We start from the raw sequence: 27467 nt of genomic DNA on the forward strand, positions 1-27467 counted from the left end.
TTTCTCCTTTCGGGGTGACGTATGCTAAAACGACTCCAGTGTATCAAAAGGCTTCGCCAGCTGAACAAATAGCTTTACAATTTAGCAGCTAACTGTTACTGCGTTATCTGTAGGAATGTTTAGAAGCTCTATAATTAGCAAACGGGAAAATCTTAAAAAAGTCACAGAATCCGAAGTTCCATCTTTTTGCCTCATGGAAATCTGTTTATTTATTTATTTTTTTAAATGTGGTCATTACATTTTGGACGATCCAGGCCTCCAAGTAAAGAGTTGGTGCAAAACGCAAACAACCTCCCACTATATGCGTTTTAAATAATAAAATAACATAGTGGACATAGTGTTTTTTGTCAAGCGGTTCCTGTGGTCCCCACAAATCGCGTTGAGTACTCTGTGATGAATGCACAACATTGCAAGGCCACTCAGTGTGGGTTATGTGTGACTAGTGTTGTTTGACTGGCCTCTTATTTACTGGAAGGCTCGATCACCATGGAAGGAGCCTTTCAGCATCCGTCCACCGGCATGAGCAGCCGGGCCAGGAAGGTAGAAGGAACGCCTGACGGGCTCTCTCCCCACGTGCAAAGCAAGAGAGGAGAGAGGCCAAGTTAGAGGAACGGAGCGAGTTGGACAGGAAATGTAAGAAAAGGGGAAGGAAGCAAGGGTGGGCAGAGCGGAATGCTATCCCCAGCAGAGGACCAAACGGCCAGATGAATGATCCCACGCCTGTCAGTTGACCAGCGTCAGCAGAACCCCTTCGATGAGGATTCATCGAAGGGGTTCTGTTAACATTCAACCTGCATGGCTCGGATGGGAAACGATATGTCAGAAGACGAAAATCGGAGGCATACCATCCTGACTGTATAACACCGACTGTAAAGTTCCCCGCCGGTCAGATGGTCTGGGGATGCATAACAAGCAAAGGGCTGGGGAGAATTAAGTTCATTAAAGGAACGTTGAATGCAGAAACCTACACTGTTATCATGGAGGAGTGCCTGAAACCCGTTATTAGGAATCACCACACAGACGTCTAAAACTGCATTTTTCAAAAGGACCAGAACCTTATCACACAGCAAAATTGGTAAGTTTTATGCTATTTAGATTTAATGATGAGTTTGTCTTCTTATCTCACAAGGCTTAAAACATACTTACACCAATGTTTTTCTCCCTTAAGGTGCAGTCATACCTCAGAAATGCTGTCATTACATGTTGGAGGGGTCCGGAAACAGTCCACATTTGAACCCTATTGAAAATTTCTGGTACATAACGTCGTCTAAAATTGCTCAGAAGAAACCAACAAGTAAGATTCAGCTGCAGAAGAGCATTGTAAGGGTGTGTTACCACGAAATTGGCCATTCATCCAGAAGTTGATTAACACTATGCCAGATCGTTGCAAGAATGTAATTGCAGCTCGAGGAGGAACAACAAAACATTGAGGATTTCTTTTGCTGATTTACAGTACATAATACTATTATGTTAACTTGTCATTTCAGTTTGTACACGTAAATGCAATAAAATTTATGTTTGGTTGTCATGATTGCATTTGAATGATTTCTCATATTTTCATTAATTACGTATTTTACCCTTTGGGAAGATATTTATTGTAGTTCGGTATATCAGGTGGAGTCTTTTTATTGGATTTCATTCACAGAGATATATATTCCATCTAACAAATGCATTTCTGCAACCCACAATGCAGCGCAAAACACATTATTCGCAAGTGATGCAGTTTTTTTGTCAGCCAATGCAGAATTTTGATTATTTTATAGAAAAATGGCTTAAGCCAATGAGCCACAGAATACCATCATTTCTCCAAGAATGAGCTCTCCATCTCCCATTTCACGACGGGAAAATATAGCAGCTGCAAAGCCATACAGACCATAACTTCAGAGCAGCAGCAAATAGGTGAAATACAAGATTCCGTGAACCCACATCTCACATTGGCATCAGAAAAAGAAACACAACAAGGTCTTTCACTGCACCCTTGAAACTTTTAACTATCGATAGTCTACCATTCCTCCTTTCACTACCTACTGTCTCCGATTTTGATCGACTGCAATCTAGCTTATCCTCCAATTGCACACCTATACTGCAAAATCATTCTATCATCTGCAGCCCGTCGCTTTCACGTTCTGTCACAATCTAACCTGTCTCCTCCCTATAAATTCTGTTTTCACTGCCTATACGACGCGATTCTAATTGCTTACCATTCCTACTTTCAAATCCGATGTTCTCCCAGTAGTGTGCAAATTCAACGTCCAACTAAAATCCACAGATTACGGAGAAATCAAACCATACAATTACTTCAACATTCTGGGGCATAAAAGACTCGTGACAGATGAAAGGCAAAATCGACTTTTTTAATCTGACCGTCACCAAAAACAATTGACAAACAGGATAAAAGGGCGCAAACTATTTGCCAGTATGCCTTACTCAGGACAAAGGGAAAGTATGCAGACTGTCATGCAGTTCTTAGCACAACACTCCGGCTTTAATGGACCTTTAATAAGAAAAATTTTGACGAATCAGTCGAAACAGTAAAATATACGCTAAGCAGAAAAATATACGCCATCACTAATATAGGCTTATACCAAAATGAGAAGTGTAAGCATGTTATTTGATTCTGAGGAAATTAAGGTCATGAGCGGGAAACTCCGCCATGAATTAAATAACATGAAACGCAAAGTCCCATTATTAATGTCTTTGCAGCAATATCGGAAGTAAAATTTTACGGGCCATTATTTCTTTGTAGAACTGACATAGTGGCATAGTGTTTTGTGGAAGGCGCCACCGGTGGTTTCCCACATCTGCGCCATGGTACTTTGTGAAGAATTTACAGAATCTCTGTAAAAGCCAGAAAAAGTGTGGTGTCTGGTTTGTGACAGAGTTGTGCTGTGTTCTGTTGTTCTGTCTCTGGCTGCTTAGCCGCAAGGCCCCTAAGGGAACCCCACGTTGCCCGCCACCACCACTGGGAGGTGAGCCAGGCTGCCCATTATACTCTGGCTGGCCTCCGCCAGGGTTGCCTGAGCTTCCTGACGGAGCCAAAAAAAAAAAAATAAAATAAAATAAAAATAAAAAAAAATAAATAAATAATAATAAAAAATAAAATAAAAAATAAATAAAATAAATAAAAATAAAAAGTAATATAAGTAAATAAATAAATAAAAAGAAATAAAAAATAAAAAAAAAATAATAAAATAAAAAAAATTAAATAAAAAAAAATAATATTAAAAATAAAAAAAAAATAAAAAATAAATTAATTAAAAAATTAAGTAAAATGAAGTAACAGATTAAAAAAAAAAAAAAAAAAAAGGGAAGAGAGAGAGAGGAGCATAGAAAAAGAGAGGATTTGAGGGAGAATGAATTTGGGTGGGTTGACAGGGGAGAATAAATCCACCCTAATTTAGCCGAAGTATAGGAAAGAGTGTGGGTTTAAAAGTCACAGGGGACAGGTGCCCCTGTGTAATTGTCAATGGCATAGTGCCTGTAGATCCCGCACTAAGGTCAGTGCCAGCAATCCCGCACCTAGATCGGTGCCAGCAGTATATCCTACCCATTTCGGGTTTGCGATGACTTTTAAATCCCGCACTCCGAGGAGTGCCAGCATCCCGCACCTTGGATGGTGCCTGCAGTGGATCCTACCCTATTAGGGTTTGCATAATTATGTCTGCGTTTTTTCCGGGGGAATGGAGAGTTATCCCACGCCGGTCCGGTTTAGTTCTTGGGCTCTGAGTTCTGCAATCTTAGCTCGCCTAAGAGCAAATGTTTCCTGCGCGTAGGTGGTTAATGCCTTATAGGTATGTTCCTCGAGTAGCAGAGTGAATTCTTGATTGCGAGGGTTTCTCTGTATTGTGGTGAGGAATTTAAGCCTGTTGTCGTAGCTGGGGCACTCATACATGAGGTGCCCCCAGGACTCCTCTTCGCCGCAGTGGCAACGTGGATCATTCTCGATTCCCATGGCGGTCAGTTTTTGTTGGAAGGATCCATGGCCGGTGATGATAAAGGTCACATGGAGGCCAGGCGAAAACCAGGGTGGAGGTTCTGGGTGAGTTGAACTTATGGATGGAAGGAATCGTTTTGTGATGGCCCCTTTTGTTGTAGTGTCCTAGTCATGTTGCCATATCTCTTGTAGATGTTTGGTTATCCGTTGTCTTTCCTGCCTGGTGCCGTTTGTGGTGTCAAGTTGAAAATTTAGCAGTTGGGTTGGAACTCCCTTCCTTAAGTGATAAAAAAGCCCTCTTTTAACCACTTCTAAGTATAGTGGCTGACATCCAGTTAATACCTGCAGAGCAGGGGTGCTGACGGTGCGGCATGCCCTGCAAATTGAAAGGAGCATGAACCTCTGGATTGAATCCAGCTTACGTTTATTTCTTGCTAGGATGGCTTTTCGGTACCAGATGGAGGCACCATAACAGACAATTGGCACGTATGCCGCTTGGTATATCAGAATAAGAGCTTTGTGCTTCAGCCCCCAGTCTGCCCTGCTGACCCGCCTTATCATAGCACTGTACCTTTGAATTTTGTTGGCTAGATACTTTAGGTGGTGGTGGAAGGTAAGCCCCGAGTCTAAGAAGATACCTAGGAGCTTGACTTCAGCGTGCAGCCGTATGGGCATAAAGTTTAATTTTATTGTAGGTGGTCTTGTGATTTGTAGTCTGCCTTTAAGGAGTATGGACTTTGTTTTCTCTCCTGAAATGGTAAGGTTGTGCAGGGCTGCCCAGTTCTGAAGTTTTACCAGTGCTCCATTTGCCATTTTCTCTAAGTTCGTCCTGGTGTTAGCACATACCAAAAGGACAAGATCATCCGCGAAGGCCAAGGGCTCAACACCTCCCGGGTCCATGCCCAGGAACTCATCCAGGACAATAGACCAGAGGAAAGGGCCAAGCACAGAGCCCTGCGGACAGCCTCGATCGATGTACCTAGTCACTGTCTGGAATCTGTTGGTAACTTGGACTTTTCTACCAGTTAAATATGACCTTAAACTGTTGTATAGGTTGTTGGAAACATTTGATTGCCGAAGCCTCTGAAGAACACTGGGCCGCCATAGTCGATCAAAGGCCCCAGCGAAGTCTACCATGATTGCAAGGGAGTACTTAAAGGCTGTGTGAGTTGCTTGAGTGATTAAACTGTTAATGGCATCTTCTGTGCTGCTACCTGCTTTGAATCCAAATTGCTTGTCACTTGGAAGTTTTTGTTCTTCATATCTGGCGGTTAAGCGAAATAGGAGCAGGCGTTCTTGTAGCTTGGCCATTACAGAGAGCAAGGCAATCGGACGGTAGGAGGTTGGAATTTGTGGTGGCTTGTCGGGATTTTTCAATATAAATTTCAAGGTTGCCGTTTTCCAGGATGTTGGAAATGTGCCTTCTGTCAGGCACCTATTTAGAAGGCTTAGGAGAGTAACAGGATAGCATTCTGCAAATTTTTTAACCACATCCACTTCCAGCAGATCAGCACCAGGTGTTTTTCCTACTTTCATTTTGTTTATTGCCAAGTCCATCTCAATGTTAGTGAAGGGGGATTCCACAGAGGCAGGATGATAGTTGTGATTTTCATCTACTATTTCTTGTTGTTGTTGAGTCATAGCTGCAGCTTCAATGGGATAAATGGTGTCTAGAATATTGTTAATGCTATCCTTCCAGGTGTAAGTAGAGGAGCCATCCATCTTTAGTGTCGTATCGAGTACCTCTCCTCGCGGCAGCTTGTTTGTTACGATCTTGAAAACTATGCCCCAGGGGTCCTTATTCCCAGAAGTGGATACCAGGGTTTGCCACGTTTGCTTTTTACTTTTACGAATTAGCTTTGTGTATTCATTTCTGACAATGCGATAAGCCTCCCTGGCGGCATCTACCTCATGGGGAGGTAGCCTTGATCGAGCCTGCTGGAACATTTTTCTTGCATGGTGGACTCTTCTTCTGAGATCCTGTAGTTGGGGATTCCACCAGGGAACTGCATATCGGTAGGGCCTTCTGCGTGGGATGGAGAGATCACATGCAGATCTTATGGCAGTGGTAATAATCTGTACACAATCATCTGAAGGGAATGCTTCAGGGAGTGGAGTGTCTTCAGGGAGTCTTCTTGTTAGCTCAGTCCGAAAACGTTGCCAGTCTGCCTTTTTTGAATTGTACCGTATCACATCTCGTGGGATCGGAGGGGTCCGTTCCACAGAGCGAACCAGAGAAAATGATATCGCTCTGTGGTCCGACGTGGTCCAGGCTTCTTGTACAGTCCATTTGGCTAGTTTGTTGGCAATGTCTGGGGTGGCTGCTGTAACATCTATAGTGCTCTCCCAAAGGGGGCCGCTGTAAGTTGGAAGTTGATCTGGTCGGTTTATTACTTGGAGGCCTGTGGCTAGGAAGAATTCTTCTAGTTTTGCACCATTTCTTTGTGCAGATCTGTCAGGGGTGCGACTGTGCCAGAGCAGAGATCTGCAGTTTGCATCCATGGCTATTAGTAGTGGTCCCCCCGGGAGAGTCTCAAGAGCCGTCTGAATGGTTGAGATCGCTGGGGTGATGTCTTCACCAGGGTGAGTATATATTGTTAACAGGAACAAAGACCCTAACTGAGTTATGATTTGTGCACAGGCACTGTTTGCAGTGCAGAGTGGTGTAACTTTGTTGTGCTGATTTCTGGGTTTCTGATGATTATTGCTGCCCATGGGGTTTCGGTTTTACAGTAGACCATTTTATAGGATGCAGGGTAACCTGTGACCACACCTGAGCGAACATATGGTTCCTGTAATAAGGCCACATCAATTTGGTTTTCTTCTATTTTCACTTTTAGTTGGTCAGCTACCAGCCTCGCTCTTTGTGCGTTCAGTTGAACTATTTTTATTTCATGGTGGCAGTTTATAGAGGGGCCTCTATCCATAGTGGATTCTCATTTGGTATTGGCTTTTGGCTTTCAGGTATACCATACAGTTCCCATCCCTGATTGAGTGTTGATGAGGAGCTTTCACTGCTTTGCAGTTTGCACAGACTGGGAGCTGGTCTTTTGCTGGGCAGTCACTGTACTTGTGCCCTTTCTGGGCACAGTGGCCACATGTTGAATCACGCTGGTTGCATGTGTGTGATGTGTGGCCAAAGCGAAGGCACTTGTAACATTTCGTAACTGAAATATGCTCCTTAAACCTATGGCTTCCCCAGCCTATGAAAATGCGACTCTGTGTTTCTAAGATTTGCCATGCTCGCGTGGAGAGCTGGATTACCCAATTGACATTTGAATGTGTTTTAGATTTAGTACTGTATTTTGGGCTAACGTCTTCTTCCACAGTGTCCTCAGGTAGGTGCAGACTTAGATTTTTGTGGTAAATTTCCTCTTTGAGTTCTTCTGGGGTTACACCTTGCTGTATGTCAAATAAGACAATTGAGGGTCCTTTTTTCTTGGGAGCCTCTGCCTTTAAACCGTACTTAATCATATTATCATTACTTAAAATTGTTTGTGCCTCTTCTCTGGAGTTGGTTTCAATTACCACACCTGGGTGTCTAGTCTTCCGCATACTTTTGATCTGGATTGTCTTCATTTGGTCTTTTAGATTTTTGGTTAAGGTTTCCTTTACAGCATCACTTGTGTCAAACTGCGCGTCTTCTGTTGGCTTAATCAGGATTATATGTGATTCTGTCTTTCTTGTTAGTGTTTTGGTTTGGGGTCCATCTGGTTTATGGGATGCTACTTTAGCGCCATTTCGCAACGCCTCCGAAAAGGTAGGGGGGCGGTGTTGCATTTGTTTTCCCCCTTTCTGAGGGCGAACCTCCCATTTCGCTTGCAGTTTTTCGTATTCGACGTAGAGGTTTAAAATCACCGTCTCCATCTTGCTGAATATGTTAATGAGGTCAGTGCGGATAGCAGCAGTAATTTTCGATGATTTCCCCACATACTCCTCAAGCGTCCCTCTGATAGCCATAATTTGGTCAACTGGGGTTCCAATTAGAGGGGGTAGAGTGGGGTTCGGGTTTGCAGCTGGTTCTGGCACTTCGTTTGTTTCTTTATGTGCATCTTTGTTTACCTCTTTGCTGGTCTCTTCAGTCACGTCCGGATGCGGGCGAGACAATTGTTGTGAATCCTTGGGTTCACAACTGCTTCTCTTTCCCTTTTCTAGGCAGTAGATTTCGCCTAATTGTAGCTCCTCGACAGATAAGTCCGCAGGAGTGGGAGAGATTTGGTCAGTTGTTGTGCTGTCTCTCTCTGCGTTGTTTTTTCCAGCACTTGAAATACTGCTTTTGCATTGGCTGCAGTAGTATCTAGATCGAGCCGTGGAACTTATCTTTGGAATCGTAGATCTTCCAGAACAGCACTCCCCCAGTCTTCTTTTGCAGGGGCCATTACAGATCAAAAAGACTTTAATATTTTTTCCGCAGCAATCACAAGTTTGTTGGCTTGCGCGACCAGGCATAATGATTATTAAAAGGAGGGAAATTGGCAAAGAACAAATATTTAGAGTAGCACTACAGTTGGGGCAGAAGGCTTCTGCAATTTTTATTATTATTATTTTTTTTTTTTATTTATTAGAAATATTACTGCAAATTCTATTTAGTTTCTCAAGTTCCTTATTTTTAAAGAGTTCAACTGCTAGGCAATAAAAGCACTTCCTACTATGTGAGGAGTGTTTGTGTTCAGTTATATTTAGCGTTAACACGACTTTCCCTTTTTACGTGCCCCAGAGGGTAGCCGATGTCCGCTGCAGTGAGACAAAGTATACAGACCACCTGCCGGTTGACCTAATTTAGGCGATCTGTAAAATGCTGGTCAACGTGGTGGAAAGCATTCCGCTGGCTATAATGCTTGGCTGAACAAAATAAGATATGTATTCAAGTTTTTAAATTGAGAATAAAGTTGTTTACCTGATCATTTAGTGGGTACAACTTGCCTCAGGAAAAAGCACACCAAAAACTGATTCGCTGGATATCAGAAACTCGACAAGATGTTAAGCATAGTCCTTTAAACTATTCATTGAACAGGAGCCTGAAAACATGCGACCGCACAGTGAAAAACCTACTCGCGTCGGTCCTGTAGAACTGACAGTAACAGGAATTAGTATCTTAATAAACTACAGTACCAAATCTGATATTCGGAGTCCCACCACTTCCATTAAAAATTGGTGGGCCGCTGTCTTCGTATTCGGATGAATTTCTTCCTAATCAATGGACTGGGCAGAGGCTTTATTCACCAGAGATTTACCAGATCTCAACACTCATGGTTTTTTTTCCATTCTGTTAAAGAACGTCTGCATCCCTCCCTTGCTGATGCTAGCAGAAAGCTGAAGAGAGAATAAGGTAACCTATGAAAAAATATGAGCACGCTCTTCTCCAAAAAGTATGGTACTAGATTGAATATGGGTTTTATTTTATTTTTTCATAACGCTTCTTGAGACAGTCTTCAAGATGACTGTCTGAGGTACTAAGCACTGTCTGAGGAATAAAACCTCAAAATATTAAAACTGAAGAGTTCAAAGAAAAATGCTAAAACGCATGGCTAGAAATACCAGAAAAGAGCATATATCACCGACAGCTACGAACTACATCAAACAATAAGTGTATAACACATCTATATACTGTCCATACTTTCGAAATAGATGCTGCAGCTTGTGGTACAGTGGATTTACAGATTTTAACACTTCAAGAATTTCAATGAAATTCTAAGAATATTTTCAGAACAGCTTCTCCAGGAATTCAAAAGCATGATAACTGCCAATTAGCAGTTACGGATTAAAAATAAAAGTTTCCAGCCATATTTTCTTGAGACTCGAACCTCAACAGTGGTCCTTCGGTAAAAAATTCATTTAATTTTTTATCAGCTTTTTTCTTTTCCAGAAAAACATCTTATGTTTATGTGAAAAACTGATGCAAAAAATTCTTTTCTTATGCTAATTGTTTCTTTTTTAATTAGTAACTTCTACTATTTTAAAATTTTAGTTAATTTTCTTGAGAAGTGTCATTCAGAAGGCAAATCATTACTTTAAGAGCTTCATTAAAATTGTAACAGTCGAGTAGCATAATACTCTTTAAAGAGAAAAAAAACCGCTTGAATGATTTACATTTTTGGCTTTTTCAAAAATGAATTTTCTTCTTCCGTTATCCGAAACTAGCTCGTTTCTTGACTGTCTTAATATGTTTAAAGATGTAATTATTCCATATTTTCTTTCTTTTTTCGTTTTTAATCTATCTTGCTTATAACCTAATACCTCTTTTCATGACGACACTTTTTTATTGGCATAAATAGACGCGAAAAGAAGCTTCGAATAAAAACAGGCGAGTACCAACAAAGGCAATATTCATTTGAACACACTACCTTCTAAAAACTTCCAACTACTAATTACTCCTGCATATTTCGTCAGGTAACAGATTCATCAAATTTTAATACGAACTTCGAGCCTTTAAGTTTCAAATTTCGTCCTTATATATATATCCCACGAACGCCTCGGTGTTACGTTGCCACGTGTAGTCATTCAAAGGAACAAATTGCTGCACCCGCAGAACGAATAAATTCGCCTTCTAGGACCAGTGTGTACGACTAGGTGCCAGATAGTGAACGCGGGGCTTTAGTTTGAATGCTGTGAACAAATAGACCCTTCCCAATGTACATTGCTGCAATAACTTTGGCCACATAGTGAGCCCGTTCCTATGTGGCCAAATCTACAAATACGTACTTGTGGGGACATGCGAAAACACTGAATATGTCATGGAGAGAAAGTGAGCGAGTGGGAGTGTGTGTGTGTGTGTGTGTGCACTTGCGAAGAGAGTACACAACCATTACTGAAAGCTTGGTTTCCCAATAGTGCCACAGTCAGTCAATATCCATCATTGGCAAAACAACAGAATTACCGAGGCCTTAAAGTCAAAATGGCTGGCCACCTTAGACGTCGAATAATGCTGCTACACAACAATCCTCACAGCCCTCGACATCCTGGGTAACTTGAACCGTTAGAAATGGAAAGTGCTACAATATCCAGCCTACAACCTAACCTGTTGCCACGCGATAGCTACATTGCTCCCCGAAAAAAGCGCCCAAAGGTACGAGTAGTACCTTTACCAGCAGCCGCGAATTCTATATTGAGGGTGCAGAACCCTCTTAGCTGCTGACGAAACCAGTTCTACACCCTCTACGATCTCAACGCTGTGCATGCTTACTTTTAACAAGATCCATCTCTAAGTTGCTTTCTAAATCTCTACTTTTCATTCAAATGAAAAGTAGATTTGGAATTAAAACTTATTTAGAGATGCTCCTAAACTAACTTAAATTAGTGAAGCGTGGATTATTTAGTTGTTAATAGGTGTTTTAAAGGGGGACGATATGTGGCTTGTCATTATTAGAAGTTAAACGTAATGAAGAACACTTTTTTTTTTTTTTTTTGCTTTACCACGTGAGAATTTATTTCAAGATGTATATTGAAGCGTTACCACATCTCTCAATATTTAATACAGGTTGGCCACGTTTCAAGGCTCTGCTGAACCCCATCTTTAGGCCTCTAAGCAGATATGAGTGTTCAGCTCCACTGTTGAATATAAAACAGATTTGCGTGGTCAGCTCCATTGTCAGTAGCTCATTTTATGCTAAATTTTATCCTGAGGAAGGGATTCAGTACAACTTTGAAAGCCAACCTGTACCAACTAAATCCTCAGCCTGGTAAAACAGATTCCTTTGTTCCATGTAACTGCTAGTAATTAATATTTTACCCTGTTCTTTTGAAAAGGGCTGCTTCTTGTGGAAAATCGAATTTATGTTCATTTGATGCATCACACTAAGATGCAATCTCCTAGTTTTTTTCTAACTGTTTAGTTTAACTCTTATGAAGGAAACAATTTACTTGTGGAGTAAATAATTTTAGTAACACCACCATAAGAGAGATAGTATACTACCTTGTCCATAACATCAGACATCTATCTGATTTACGTAATCAGAAAAATCGCAGCTATTCATCACGTTCCATTGTTCAATGATCACTAGAAGCTCTACATGCATATTGGTGAAATTACTAACCGAAGATGTGTGTTAGCATGCTTGCTGCATGTTACAATAATTGTTTGCGCAAGACCAATGATTGAACCATCAGAAGGAATAAGCTCCCATTACTTTGCAAAAAATGTAAATTAAAATACAGACCTCAGCTATTTGAAAGAGCTTCTGGATAATAAAATATTAATAAGAGTATTTCTGCAAGTATTTCTTCTTATATTTGAAAATCCGACTCCTGTAGACTGAAGAAAAAAATGAAAAGATAGTTTTCATTTAGGTGAAAAGCAAACTACCTTTTCACGTGATATAATTAGCATTTTATGTGCGGAAGTACTTCGGAACTCCTATGAAACCCATTCTTACAGCAGTGGAGCAGTCCCTTGATGTAGGTGTATAAGGTGCTTTCACTGTACGATATCAAATGGGATTTCAGGAGAACAGTTGAGAAATTCTCACTGAAAAATTCTGAGGAAGGGATTTCATCAACTTAACAATGGCAGATAAAAGAAGAGAGAGAGAGAGAGAGAGAGAGAGAGAGAGAGAGAGAGAGAGAGAGAGAGAGAAAGAATAGATGGACGGAAGAAGATGAAAAGCAGAGAAAGAAACACAAGAAGTGCTGTGAGAGACCGAGATAACGAGATCATGAAACGAAAAAGGAAATTGGAAAGATGAGCGCCGTAAAGGGATCCTTAAGAACGAGAGAAAGGAAAGCATTTAAAACTAGGTAAATATCGTTGTCCTGCACTGCATACGCACACGCGCACACAGGTGTTCTCACTGCTGGAAATTTCATGTCTGAGTGCCTGAGTTATTAATTACATGAGGAAGGTTTGGGTGGAAAGGCAGAGATGCGGGACAAAATTCCATTACTCACGCCATTGAAAACTTTGAATGCCCGTTATTTTAATATCATTATCAACCACAGAATTGATATCTCTCTGTACAAACAACTGATGGACGGAAATATCTATCCTACGTGCAGTGGAAATCAGAAGCAGGAGAAATAGAAGAAGTAAATTGTATTCTGGGAGCGAGTTAGATGAAAAAAGTAGCGGGCGAGCAGTTCCAAGGGGAGAATTACTCGAACCGAATTTCTGCATGGGTTAGTATGACTGAGATGGTTGCATAATGGAGGTAATTTATCTTTGTTTTACCTCAGCTACTAATTTCCTCGCAAAGTTCATCTCTTTAAATGTTGGGTCTCCTCGCGTTATGCCTCCACGATTTGAACGATCCAAATTGCTTTTCTTAAAATTGTTATAAATGTTTTTTCGTCGTCAAGCACCAGATTTCCCCTTAGACTAGAGCAAGCATGGGTTGGAAATACGATATTAGGCAGGGGAGGGGCAGAGATTTGTTTCACTCTGTCATCAGCCTGCAACGGCAACACACAAGGCACAAACATACAGTTCGGTATCTACTTTGCGAGACAAACACGAGAAGAGAGAGCGATGTATGCTGAATGGTAGCGAAGGCTCAAGTCCACAATTGCCATGAAATACGAGGACCGGCGAGCAGCTTATCCAGAATTTCCGAACAGGGAAGAAAGAATAGTTTGATGTATATTGACACAACAAAATTCACAGCTCAACCAACATAAAAAAAAACTGTTGGTTTTATTTTAAAATAAAATTGACTCGTCTTTTCACCCAGTACCATAAAACACTGTCGTTAGGGGGAACATTGTGGAAACTCCTTAAGTGAAGGAACAGCGTTAACGTGGAAATTTTGGCTCCACTTCCCACATGAAAAGATTAATGAGTTATCTTAAATAGCGAATTCGCTTAATATGCATTATTTTCAACGGAAAGAAAGATTATTTCTGACTATCAGAGGCCAGAGTTCTCTCTAGAGGTTTTCTTCGTACGTCGCAAAAAACTTGTGCATTTATAAAATGGTGACGAATAAAGGAAACGGATATATATGAAGAAATATTGTTCGTTTCTGCGCAGAAAACACAAAAATTAACTATTTTATGGATTCTGTAAATGGAGGGATCTGTTTCGAGAAGGAGATGGGACAGATATAAGAAAGCAATTAGTTGTGGAAAAAGAGGGGGGGGGGGTACCATTGAAAGAATAAAGAGGAGAACAGCTCAAGAAAAAGAGAAGATAAATTCTCGTTAATTGAGGCGGGCTATTTGGATGAAAGCAAATAAAGGAGAAAATATGAAAGTAGAGAAATGATGGGTAATTCAAATACAAAATAAAGAATTAAGTTTAAGACGCAGTGATAGAGGGAGAAGGAGATTTAAAAGTTGGGATAATTTTATTAATTATCTGAGGCTCCAGATAATTAATAAATTACGGCACTTAGAGAGAATGACGGGTAATTAAAACGTGAAGAGCAGTTCCGCTGGGAAGGAAGTTCTACCAACTAATGGGAATTAAAATATTAGACTTGATGGTAGTGAAAGGTAAACGTACCATCAATCTAATCTGGATCTTTTTTTTTTTTTGTTCAAACATTCTTAATGGTGCTGTGAATCCTTTAACGAACAATGCTTACCACGTTTACTAATATTTTCCAGGTATTTTCAAATACCACTCGCTGTGTAAGAATGGCGGAACAACTTGTGTTAAAGCCTCCTGTTTTATGGCAATGACTTCACACATCGATTGGTGCACATACTAACTACACTTAAATTTTTACTGAAACAAATTCCCTCGTAGGATAATGATGCAACAAGTACATTAAATACAAATTCATTAGGTATTGGAAAAAAATATATTGTTAAGTACGGTGTACCATTTACTCCCGAGCTGGACAAACTTTTTCTTATCTAAGACCTTCTGTAATATAACATAATGAAACTTACACGATAAATTATCGGTCAGATTAAATTAAGAATATTCAGATAGAAACATTCATATTTCTGATAAATAAAAAATGCTTAATCACGTTTAAACTCGCGCTGTAGCTATTCACAGTATAAGAGAAAAAAATATCCGAAAGTGAATCACTTAAATTCATAAGGGCAGCCCAATAATATCGGTGATTGATTTCGAAATGATTCCCTGACCAGCCAACAATTGGTTATGGAATCATTTTTAAATCTATGGGCTTAAAACCGACAGAATTAGTTTAACCAAAAAAATATTTCTTCCTAGTTGATCGTTATAATTATTAAGTCCACTTTAGTTTACTTAGGCTCATCATCATTCATCCTCAATCCACTGCAGAACGAAGGCCTCTCCAGAAACTTTCCAGTTCCTTCTTCTTTGTGCAATGACCATCCATTTACTGTCCACAAACTCTTGAATTGAATCTATCCATCTCCGTTGTCTTCCTGGTTTTCTTTTAATTCCTCTTTGGGTATCATTTACGCTATTTTCTTAGTCCTCGTCATTTCATGTCCTTGAGCTGTGTGTCCTGCCCAAGTCCATTTCAGTTCTTTAGTTTTGATAAGAATGCCCTTTACTTGAGTTTGTTGCCTAATCTATGTGTTTCTCTTCTTATCCAACATGTCCTTTACTTAGGCTGTGATGATACAAATATAGGTTTGCAATACCAGTTCCCAGTTCAGCGAATGCCAGATCGAATCTTCAATCTAAGAAGTATAAATTTTTCTTTAAAATGTTCTTGTAGTCATATTTGTAAAAGGAATGGGAATTAATTCAGAGTGAAGAATAGTTATAATGTAGCAAACGGCACACATATTGGGAAAGATATCTACTACTACCAAAAACTTTCTCAACTGTCACGGAGGAATTGTACCTTTCGATACTACTCGTTATACCAGAAATCACTTAAATTACATTTTATTTGAAAATCAAAGGAAAAAACAAAAACTTCGCCACAATATTAAAACCGAAACTAGTGCAACGAAATAAAGGCGTATATCCTATCTCTGCGCTACCGCGTCTCATACAAAACAAAAACTGCTATTAATCTCAGCAGTGGCTGTATTGCAGAGAAAGGGGGAGGGGGGAAGGGAAGGACTACCGACTAATAGAAACTGAACTCTGGTTGAGTTTCCATTCCATGATTAAACTGCTTCATTTATTTAAAACGGCGATTAAGAATTTGTTATTTTGAATATGTTATTACATTTTTACGGCTTAAAACATGTACGTGCGGAAATGTAATTTCACATTATTGTTCTGACTTCAGCATGTAATGCAGAAGTTTTTTTCCCCTCTGTGGCATAATTTCCTTTAATCAATTTGTAAATTAGTGTTTTTAATTAATTACGTATTAATTTATTTTAAATTTGAATATTAATTTTCTTAATGGGAATTTTGTCACTTGTAAACTGAATTAGATATTTGTATTTTCCCCTTAGATAAAGCTTTAGGTTTTTAGATAATCCAAATATATACACGTTATGATAATTTTAAGATAAAATCTCACAAAAATTACGCTCTCCCTTACAGGATTTCTGCCAATCTTTTAATCAACAGCAAATTGATTATATATTCTAATTTTATTATTAAAAAAAAAAAAATCAAGCTTTCAGCTTGATTTTTTAAAAATAAAATGAGAATATATGAATCAAACTTCTTGTCGAGAATATGATTTCTTGAATAAATGATTAACTATTTTCTGTTTTGAAAGATTTCAAAGACGCATTGCTTTCAGACCTTTTGTCTCTCTGTCAACTGAAACAAGACTGGAAACATTAGATCACTTTTTCCCACATTCTGGTTTGTCTGGTAGTTAATTTCTCTGTTGAAGTGGACAGGTTCGTTAATGACTCAGCTTACTTTATACACTTAGGGTGAACATTTTAGAGTTTAAATTCAAAAACCGAAAACCACTCTTGCCCTGGCTGTATCTGAGTGTAAATATTTCTCTGAATTCTTTCCATTTAGAATTTTCCGTTGGTAACATCATCAGTTAGTTCCAATGAAAAGAATTTAAGAACCAACTAAGACCATTGTAGTTGACTTTCCAAAAGCAAAATCCCTTCCCAAATACCCTTGACAATAGTTATATCGTTAAGTATATCCCACATCAATATATTATGATCACTACCATCTAGTGGTTCCTTTAACTCGATATTCTTAATGCATGATGAATGTCTGCCGAATTTTATGAAGAAATGGAACGACAAATATTTGATTTAGAAACAAACACAGCCAATATTTCAAATTTAAGGAAAATCTGTTCACCGGGAGTTGTTGCATACGAACCAAATGGATCGACACGCTGAAACTAATAGTCGTTTAGTGTTTGCAAATGCGTCTAAAAATGCAACATTTTAAACTATAATGTGAAGCGCGTATTCGTACTACACGCGAGCACAGCAATTTATCAAATAATGTTAAGCATATGGGAAAATGGGAGAGGGAATAACCCTTCAAGGTCAAGACGTTACATTATAAACCTATAATTAAAATAAACGCCCTTTGTCTTTCCATCCAATAACAAAGCTCAGCCAAACAGATCTACATTCAATAGTAGAACCAAAACTCAGTGGATGACGAAGCAACAATTCTACAATATTTAAATGAAATAATAAAAGAAAGTAAAATGTCATTATGAACTGGATAAAAAGGAAAATAAACATCACATTTTTGAAAAGAAGCTAAATACAAAAACAGTTAACACGGTCTCAAATATCAGGGGCATGACAGCAAACAACAAAAAAAAAAAAAAAAAAAACCCCGATGAACTGTAATGGATTTTAAGTACATTAACTCCACCATTAATAGCGGTAATGCAACTGAAAACGAGAACCAGACAGTCTTTCCTTTTATAAATCATTAACTACCGCTACAGATTTTCTTCGCCTTTCTGCCTCCTTTCAATATGAACAGAAGTCCGCTACCGTTATTGGTCAACGGCTGAAAAATTGGCGCAACCAAGCAAAAAAGATCAATTTTTATTTGGAGGAACTGTTTTTATGTGACAGTTAAAGTCTGCTGGTTTATTTTTACTATGACCACTAGGGAAATAATTACAGAATTGCTTACAATCAGAATGAGCACAATTCCCGTGAGGCAAATTTAAAGAGCAGAAAATTCTTTGATCGATCGACTGATCAAAGAATGCATAGACAAATATTATTTGTCTTTTGCCCTTTTAACTTGCACAATCGTTCTTTCTGCAAGAGATGTTCAGAAGTTGTTCAGTTGCTTTTTCCTTCAATAAGCGGGAGGAAATCCCTGAATTATCCGCGTGCGGATAATTTAGAGATTTCTTCGAGATGATTCAGAGATGATGCAGATTAATAGCAGTTAAATTTAATAAATCAGTTTGTCATAAAAAGAGATGGGCATTCCTATATATATATATTATTTATTTAATTTTTTTGCTTGCTGGGCCTCTGGTTTGGCTTCAGCGGTATGGGACTAAGCGCATTCACAAGTGAGCCTGTGCCTTCCTGTAAGGGGTCTCATTAGTCCTATCTATGAGGTAATAAACTCAGCAAATAGTTATGGCCTGCCTCCTCTTTGCGTGGACGAATAGTTGGAAGTAACCTTCCTGGGAGAAAAGAGTCCAGAAACAACTAACAACACACACACACACTACACACACATAGCACTACACTAATTTCTGGCCATTTTACAGAGTTGTGTCTCAGCACAGCGTACTATGACGAAGTTGGAATGAAGTTCAGGAGCCGTTCTACTAAGACATGTTCATATTTTCATGCCAAGTTTGTACATGCCTCGTGCAATTTAAAGCTATTAACCTATTTGAAAAACTTAACCAAAAAAAAAAAAAAATAGGTAGAAAGCTTGATACTCTATTTCTACATTAGCTCTAAAACATGCTGTTTGATTAATGCAATTTCCGCAAGGGTACCTCGCATTAGTTATTCAAAATAGGAAAAACGGTTTCTTCGATGTTTATATTACAATCCTAATATAACAGTAAGCAACTTTTTTTTTTTTTTTTTTTTTTATTTCGGACCAAAAACCTGTAAAACGAAAGGAAGGGAATGGAGGGGGGGGGGGCATATGAGGTAGTAAGCTTAAGTTTAACCAAAGCCACCTACATCGACGACGTCCAGTTATTAGTTTTCAAAGATAAAGTAGGTGTCCAGAGCTCACCAGCTGTTGAATATGATTCACGAGAAGAAAATAGAGGAAATTTTTAATGTAATGATCGATATTTGAGTTATATCAATACATACAGTGATGTCAAAATCTGGCGATAATCTATGGGGCACAACACAGTACCAACTTTGAAAGGCTCTAGTATATTCATTTGTTGGTCAGCATGCCTATTATCGAGGCGGCTTTGTGCCTGACAAATCAAAATACAGGTAATTGGTTGAATGAGAATTATTTGCCTGTTTCACTGAAGACACCTATCCGATTGCTGCTATTCCACCTTACATCTGTTTTCACTTGGTCTTTTCTGTGTTCTGTGTTTCACAGTTCAGTTAATACCAATAGATATAAAAAACAAAAAAAAAAACTCAGAGTATTACAAGATGCTTTGTTAGTTTTGTCGTGTTCTCCTGAACAATAACTAAGAGCAATTATTAACATGCAGAGATTATATCAATGAGCGAAGGATTTGATACAAACCCAAAACATGAATATCAGTGCTGTTTACATAAAAATACCGTAGGTAACACATGCAATACGAATGGATCATTCTTCATATTGAAGGAATTTTTAAACAAGCTATACGCATTTTAGTAAATACGACAGGTAACCAATGCAGAACTGGGTAGACATACTGCGTCTATTCTGTACTAACGTGCACAATAAGATACACGAATCTCAAACTCGCAATCCAAGTCCTAATGTCCAATTATGGGCTTACCGACTACTCATGGATTATTTACAACAGTACTGACGAAACGGATAGTCAAGAGCCTGGCACAGTATGTATTAGAGCCTATTGAATTTTTAAAAAAATACAGTCCTGAATCGACAAGAAGTAAGAAATATAATGGCAGTATCGAGAACGATATCTGAAATAAAAAAAAATGCACACCGTATATAATCGATTATCAGCAGACTCACTTAAACACCTATGCTAACTGACCTAACAGAATATGTAAATGCTATTAGTATTATTATTAATGGTTGGAAAATGATGCAAGAAAGCAAGCTTATACAGCACCAGCCAAAAAAATAAATTAATTAAAAATAAAATAGACAAATAATAATAATCCTTGAATTTATTCAAGCTATCCACTTCCACCACATCAGACAGACGTTTGTTCCAGCAATAAACCGCCCGTTGGCTGAAAAGGTAAACTTCCGCACGTCTGTTCTGCAACCATCGTCCCTCAATTTGAATTTATGCCCCCTCGTGTGCGTTGTCTGAGAAAGGTGAAGAATCCTATCAGCACTGAGCTTGCTTAATCCAATCAAAGCCTTAAACACCTCAATCAGATCAAATCGCAGGTGCGTAGTCTTCAGACGCTGCAATTTTCAGAACTTAAACCTTTCTTGGTGAGAGTACCTCTTTGTTTCCCTTCTCTGTACTCGTTTCAGCACCTCTACATCCTTTCTAGAAAGAGGCCCACAGACCTGTATGCAGTACTCAAGATGCCGTCTGACCATTAACATTATTCCATTGTATAATCATATAATTTCGTCTGCTAGAAAAATTCCTGTACAGTATATCACTGGCAAAATCCCATGTGCTGTACTGGTAGCCTTTCTGCACTGCTCAAAGAATTTCATATCTGACTGCACACCCCAGGTCCTTTCATTTTTCACTACCCTGAGTGTAGTACTACACAGTTGTTACGTTAATCTGGGATAACTGCTACCCATATGCAGCACTTTGCATTTGTCAATGTTAAATCTCAATTGCTATTTCTCAGCTCAACCACCTAATTCTTCTACATTTGTTGCAGTAGTATACCGGCTTTGTTGTCATTAACCACCCTGCTAACCTTCGTATCAACTACAAACTTAGACGTTAAGCCTCATATACCTTCATCATTAATAAATACAGAAAACAGCAATGGATCCCACACCAAATCTTGTGGGACTCCACTGATAATATTAGTCTTGAAGAGCAGCATCTACTGATAACAACTGTCTTCTCCCACTCAACCATCCCTTGATGCCATACCTCTCCAATTTGTACAGCAGTATTATGTGGAACAGTGTCAAAAGTCTTCCTCAACTTCAATTACAGTATATGATATCAAAATTGTTTTTTGCATCCAGTTCCTTTTTGATTGCATCATAGTATTCAATTAAATTGGTCAAAAAGGTTACATGAAGTGGTAAAACTTACATCCGGCGACTATTTAAATAAATTTCATTGTGATATTGGCAGTTCCAAAATAAAAGCGAAAGTAGTCAGAAATGACCCGACTGCTTTACTTGTACATTTCTAAACGAAAGATTCTCAATAGGAACATTTTAAAATTTCCAGATATTTCCAACAAAAGTAATAACAGAAACAAAGAGATGTAATCATGATTTAAAATTAAATACAGGGAAAAGTTATAAAGCAAATACTTATTTTTTGAGACTTGATTCTTAATGACAAGGCATTTTTTTTTAAAATTCTACTGATACTACTAAAATATTGTTGAGTTCTTTCTATTAAAAATGAAATTAACAAACACTTTTCCCAAATATGAAAAATGTATAAATATGGAAAGTGAATCATTCACTTTCTTCTATATTTGTAAATTTAAATATAAATTTTAAAAAATTCAATATAAATATGGAATTTATAAATTATAAATTCCATATTTATAAATCATTAATTATTAATTTTGCTGAATTGGACTTGGATCTATGGAACGTCACATATTACGCTGTTCCATTATCGGTCGATCGCGCTGTATATCAATTTTCGTAATATATCAACTCACCTTTTGAGGCCTTGGCTCTTTAATTGCTGTTAGCCGATACACCTTGGCAAACAGTCAGTACAGACTGAGACCACTGTAGAAAATACAATGAAAGGTGGCTAGTCATCTCGATGAAAACAGAAATGTTTAGAGAAGTGGAATCAGTTTAACTTCAAGGTCAAATAAAATCAGTTATGTGCGATTCACTGAATTTGAGAGTAAGTATCCTGACTCAGAATTATACGAGTAATGAGTATCAGCATGTACAATTGTTGTTGTTGTTGTTGTTGTTATTTGGTTTTTAGGAGCATTAGCAACTAAGGCCATATTGCTCCGGGATATGCGGTGGTCATTCCCTGACCTTTCCGCATCCTCCAGCATGTACAAGTCAAGCATTCTGAGAAATTAAATCGCGAACTAATCCTTTTTGGCTTTAGACTTTCTTCAAGCATGTGGCAGACTTAAGAATTCTTTCCATCTTTCATCACAATGCACATTATAAGTTTCCTTATTTTTTATCGTACTCAGCATAGAAGAGGGTTTGTCTCATTAAAGTAGACATTGATTATTTGCAACTTACAATTTTATTTTGAATTAATTACTTGAACAACAACCAATAAAATGAGATTTTAAAAATAAAATGTACGAAATAAGCTACAAACTTCAATTATTTTCTTTACATCTTTTATGGGTAGCTTTCACCACAGAAAACAACTGTTTCCCTTTAATTAGAGATAAATTAAATAGTATTATAATTCCATATTATTTTTCTTTAAAATATTTCTTTCATCACTTACTTGGTACACTATTCTTGCAGTTCCGTAGCCGTTTCCTGTTTCCGATTCAGACCGACTTCCTTCAACAACCGTACAACCAAAGAGACAACTGTAGAAAATACATAAGATGGAACCCATATTCAGTCAATATAAAATGTAACCTATAAATGCAAAAGCATAAAAGTATTCCTATACTAATAACTCAAGCCTACAATGGGTTTGGGGTCTGCTTAATTATGTGTGATTCTTTTATAATTCGCGTAGGCTGGTTTTTAAATAAAATATGCTAAATATGATATTGCACTTTTTTTATTTACAAGTAGTAAGAGATTTTCACTTTCAAGTGCAGCGCGAAAGTACTCTAATAGCTCGTACAGAACAATTCAACTTTAGTCCAAATACACCCACTGTTTATTTCTGTGTTAAGTTTTGTAACGCGGTATGGCAACAAGAAGCTGCATAGATAAATTTGACACATTTCTACATTTGTAGTAGCTTTGTTCTAAAAGAAAAAAAGCAAAGAAAAAACATTACAGAATTTATTAAAAAGGTTTGTGTCACGGTATTAAACTTCACGATCAAGAAAAATCAGGGGGCTCCCCACAATGTTCCCTACACTTGTGTTGAACCCTTTTGTGATTTCATAGTCTGTCGTGAAATATAAATGCACGGATCAGACGATTGAAATTTCTTCTTTTCTAAATGCCAGGACTTGATCTTTTAATATCAATAAAGAACTAATAGCACGCGTACCACGAGAAGCACGCATAGCAAAACATACCGGCACACGGTCACCTATCATTAATTTTGTTATTTGAAAACAAACGTCCTTCGCAGCAGCCCAGTTAACACGATGCATCACCATCTGCCACTCGTTTGGAGAGGTCTGGTTTCCATTCCAGTCGACAACTGGAGAAATTTCTGAAGTCCACTTCATTCGAAGGTGTAGTTAGCTAATCTCAGGCGGAGGGTGTAGAGTTTTTCACTACCCGCACAACATGTAAATCGGCCCGTGAACACACACACTTCTACAGATATAATCTATGGTTATGAGCGCATGTGGGGCCCGTTAATACCAATACGATAAAGAAAATATTTGAAAACAAATCTGATTTAAGATCTATCAGCCATCTAGCCGTGAAAACCGTAAGTGTAATTGCACACAAAATTATGCAGCAACAAAATTCTCATTTTAAAAACTTTAAAGTATTGGCATCATTTAATAATATCAATAAATGATTATTTACTAATTTTAGACAATACACTCTAAAATAATCTAAGTCTAATTATAGACAGTTTTCCCCCTGTGGAATACGAAAATTCCTACAAGAAATAATTATGCCAGCTTACTTTAGTGCGCAGGGCGGAAGTTACGTCATCGCTGGCCTACACACCTTCTCCACCAGAAACTAGATTCAAGCTTATCATTAGATTTTGTATGTAGTGCATATGGCGACAATAAGTGTTCCCAGAATGAAAATATATATTTGAACTGCGGTAGCTCAAGCTCTCATGAAAACCTAAATTATTTGGAGAAACACTTGGATATTCCAGAATATTCTGCAGAGATTCCAAGGTCAAGTCTCACTTCTAACACATGCTCCCTCTCCAGAACATCATTTTCTTGACAGACAAGTTGAAAATCTTATTCCACAGTATTATTGAAAGATGCGAAGTCCAAGTGGCTTACATGCGACCAGGAAAATAATGTGCATGTGTTCTACTCATAGTTGTCAAGGGGAGGGGGGGCATGAATACGTGGAAATGTCCAACCAGGCTGGTACTTGGAAGTCTAACGCTGGTGGAGTTGATATCAGGACATCTCTGGAATTTCCGCAAGGACTATTCACTCTTCAGCATAATCAAATTTTCTGCTTACGCACTTTATCACAAACTCAATTTCCAAGAAACTGAGTTCGTCCTCAAAGACAGATGACGTGTAAGAGTAGTCTCGAACTCAAAAAATAAGTTCTGAACTGCCTTGACTTTCAAAATTCGCCAAACTTCAGCGTGTTCATCTTTTTACTCTATTTAATTATCCATCCCAAAATGTCAGGTAATTTCGACCTGAAAAGGGTGGGGGGAAGGTCTGAGCAATTTTAGCCAGTTAAACTCCAGTTGATAAATTATTCACAGAGTTGGAAACTACTCTTACCCAGCATACATCTCTTTGGGGAATTATATTTGTTTTTACCGACATTTAATCCAGTTTGCAAGCAATCAAGGCTCCAATAACGGTGCTGTAACGTACCGCTGAGAAATAAATGATTTTTATCGTGGTGTATCAAGTATACGTAATCAGAATTAATCTTGATGGATAATCCCCATGAAGAAAACAGCTCATTCAAAATCATGACTAAAACTTTATTATTCTTTAAATGTATAAAAATGTTTAATAATTTGCAAGTCTGAAAACAAATGGTAACATACTGCTTACGTTTAACAGTAGTTTTACTCACTGTTGCATTTTTTTTTTGGAAGCTGAGATCTTGATATTCTTTATTTAAAAAGCACATATTTTTATGTAACCGAATGTTCCTCTTACAGATTGACAAAATTTATGTTTTCTCCTCTTCAGCCGATCACTAATTAGCAGCAACAGACTGTTAAGCGAATTAATTGGCAGAAGATAATACTCCACAAACTTATGTGGGGAGTTTTTCAGGTTTTTATGTAGCAGATAAAATTTCTTAATTATCGTTCACTAAGAATAAAATAAACCCATTTCTTTTGTCTTTAAGGTCTTTGGACGGATTAACTACACCAACGAGCATATCTCGTTGAGGAAGTGGCTCTCTACACCGAGAACTGTAAACTCAATCAGGCAGAAAAAGGCATCGCATGCACTGTAAATAATCGCTCATCTGATCCGCATAGTACAAGGAAAACACAGTCAAGAAGATGTTGTGGGCCCATTTGGTAATATTAAGATTTACCTAATGCGAATCACAACTGTGATTCGCATTAGGCAGACCGCGAACACCCACCCTAACGCAGTGGCGACAGATTTGACTATTAATCTGATATTTCCAACACAGATTTGTTTTCTTTTGTCCTCCCCCAAGTGATCCCACTTGAATAAAGATCTTCCTGCGTGTACTTCTTTTACAATATTATATGTATTACTTTTCACTTTTTGGTTCGATTATTGTTAATCCAGAAATCAGATTTTTAATGACAATTTACTTCTTGATGAAGATTGTGATTTTATCATTAGACCAACAGGTTTTTTTTTGATAATTATTTTTATTATCTTTAATGCAAGACTTTAACCATTTTATTACAACGAATAAATGAAAAATCTATCATGCATACATTTCCCCTTGCTTTATCATACTATCCGCCTCAACTACTACTGCAGGAAATTCATTTTAAATGATCTTCAACACATTGCCCGAAGGTAACATGTGGACATGTGTTTATGTAAGGGGCAGCTCCTAGAACGTCAGTTCAACTCTGCCTCGTATCTCTGTGAAGAACAGTATCACTACAAATGGGCCAGATATGTGTGTGACAGAGGTTTGTGTGTATTCTGTTGTTATGTTCTGGCCACTTGGCTACCCAGAAGCATCAATCACCTGGACAGATGATTCTGGGTACTCGTCCACACCACGGGAAGGTGGGCCAGTTCCAATAGATGGGACACCTATGGTCTCAGAGTATGAGACGACAAAAAAAAAAAAAAACCCCGAAAGGAAGAGAAAGAAAATAAAAATAATTGACTAAGATAACGAAAAAATATATAAATAATAAAAAAATAAGTATATATATATATATATATATATATATATTGGTTTTTAGCATATATACGCAAACATACATACATATACCAAAAAAGCGAAAGGGGGAAAATCAAGGGGGGGGGAGAGAGAGAGAGAGAGAGAGAGAGAGAGAGAGAGAGAGAGAGAGAGAGAGAGAAAAGAATAGAGTAGATCTTCCAGTTGTGCAACCATTAAGAACGGCAGCATCAAAACACATCGATGCCTCCGGCCAGATGGATTTGATCAACCTCGTATCACTGGAATCACACTTTTCCTTAGTTCAAACACTTCTTTAGCAAATACCTGGAGCATTTGAAACTTACTACAGTCTCTTAAAAATATAGTTTCTTCTCCTGGAGCTATACTCTCAAGAATTTCACGTATCGCTGTCCTGGCATTGTCATATATTCGACAATCATATAGTATGTGCTGCCAGCCTTCCCTGGCCCCGCAAAAACAAAGGTCCGTGTTACTTAGTCCTAATGCATATAATTTCTCATTCATTGACCCGTGCCCTGTTAACAAAAATGATGACTGTAAACCAATTGCGAACTTTTTTATCATTCAGAAAAATCACGTTGGGGATAAACAAGTTGGTCACTCTTCCAGTATGTATGGTATCCCATCTTGTCTGCCATAAATTGATTATTTCATTCATACATCTTTTCTTTTCGCTTCTACAGTCAGAGCGAATATTGATCTATATACCAAAATTTTCTGTAGGAATTTCCCTATTAATACTGTAGCAAAAACCACGATACAACAAATGTAGATCCAAGGGTAGCGCTCCGGCCAACACCTGCAGCGCGGCAGTGGACACCGTTCTGCACACTCTTAGAATACCAAGAAGCATGATGCGTTGTATGGAATTTAGTTTAGCCCGAAACGTAGCTATTTTAACTCTATGGAACCAGGCTGCTGCAGCGTACGTAGTTATAGGAAGGAATACTGCCTTTAATACAGAAACAGTGTTTTATGTGATAGGCCCCAGTCAGACTTTGAAATTCTAATGATAGCACCAGAAATTTTCCTGATTTTATTGCTTAAATATAAGTGCTGGTGAAATGATAACTTACTGTCCACAATAATTCCCAGGTATTTGGTATCAAGGACCATAGGTAACTGTACACCATTCAACTTGATCTGAGGAGGTTGATTTATATCTAAAGCTGTTTTAAATAACATCATTTTAGTTTTGTAAGGACTAATAGCAAGCTTTGAGCCCAAGAACTTAAGTCTGTCAGCACACTAGTAGCT

The 27467-nt window shown here is 38.2% G+C and overlaps 1 long non-coding RNA gene across 2 annotated transcripts in view; it reads right to left on the reverse strand.

Moving 5' to 3' along the window:
* Window positions 1-27467, reverse strand: part of LOC150087070 (uncharacterized) — a 442591-nt gene that overhangs the window by 173911 nt on the left and 241213 nt on the right. For both annotated transcript variants that reach the window (XR_016546869.1, XR_016546868.1), the window contains exon 2: window positions 22471-22558. This is a non-coding gene — a long non-coding RNA (uncharacterized LOC150087070). The remainder of the gene's footprint in view (window positions 1-22470; window positions 22559-27467) is intronic.

The sequence above is a fragment of the Mastigoproctus giganteus genome, chromosome 4, assembly GCF_048544385.1.
Source record: "Mastigoproctus giganteus isolate SK-2022 chromosome 4, ASM4854438v1, whole genome shotgun sequence".
Taxonomy (NCBI): Eukaryota; Metazoa; Arthropoda; class Arachnida; order Uropygi; family Thelyphonidae; genus Mastigoproctus; species Mastigoproctus giganteus.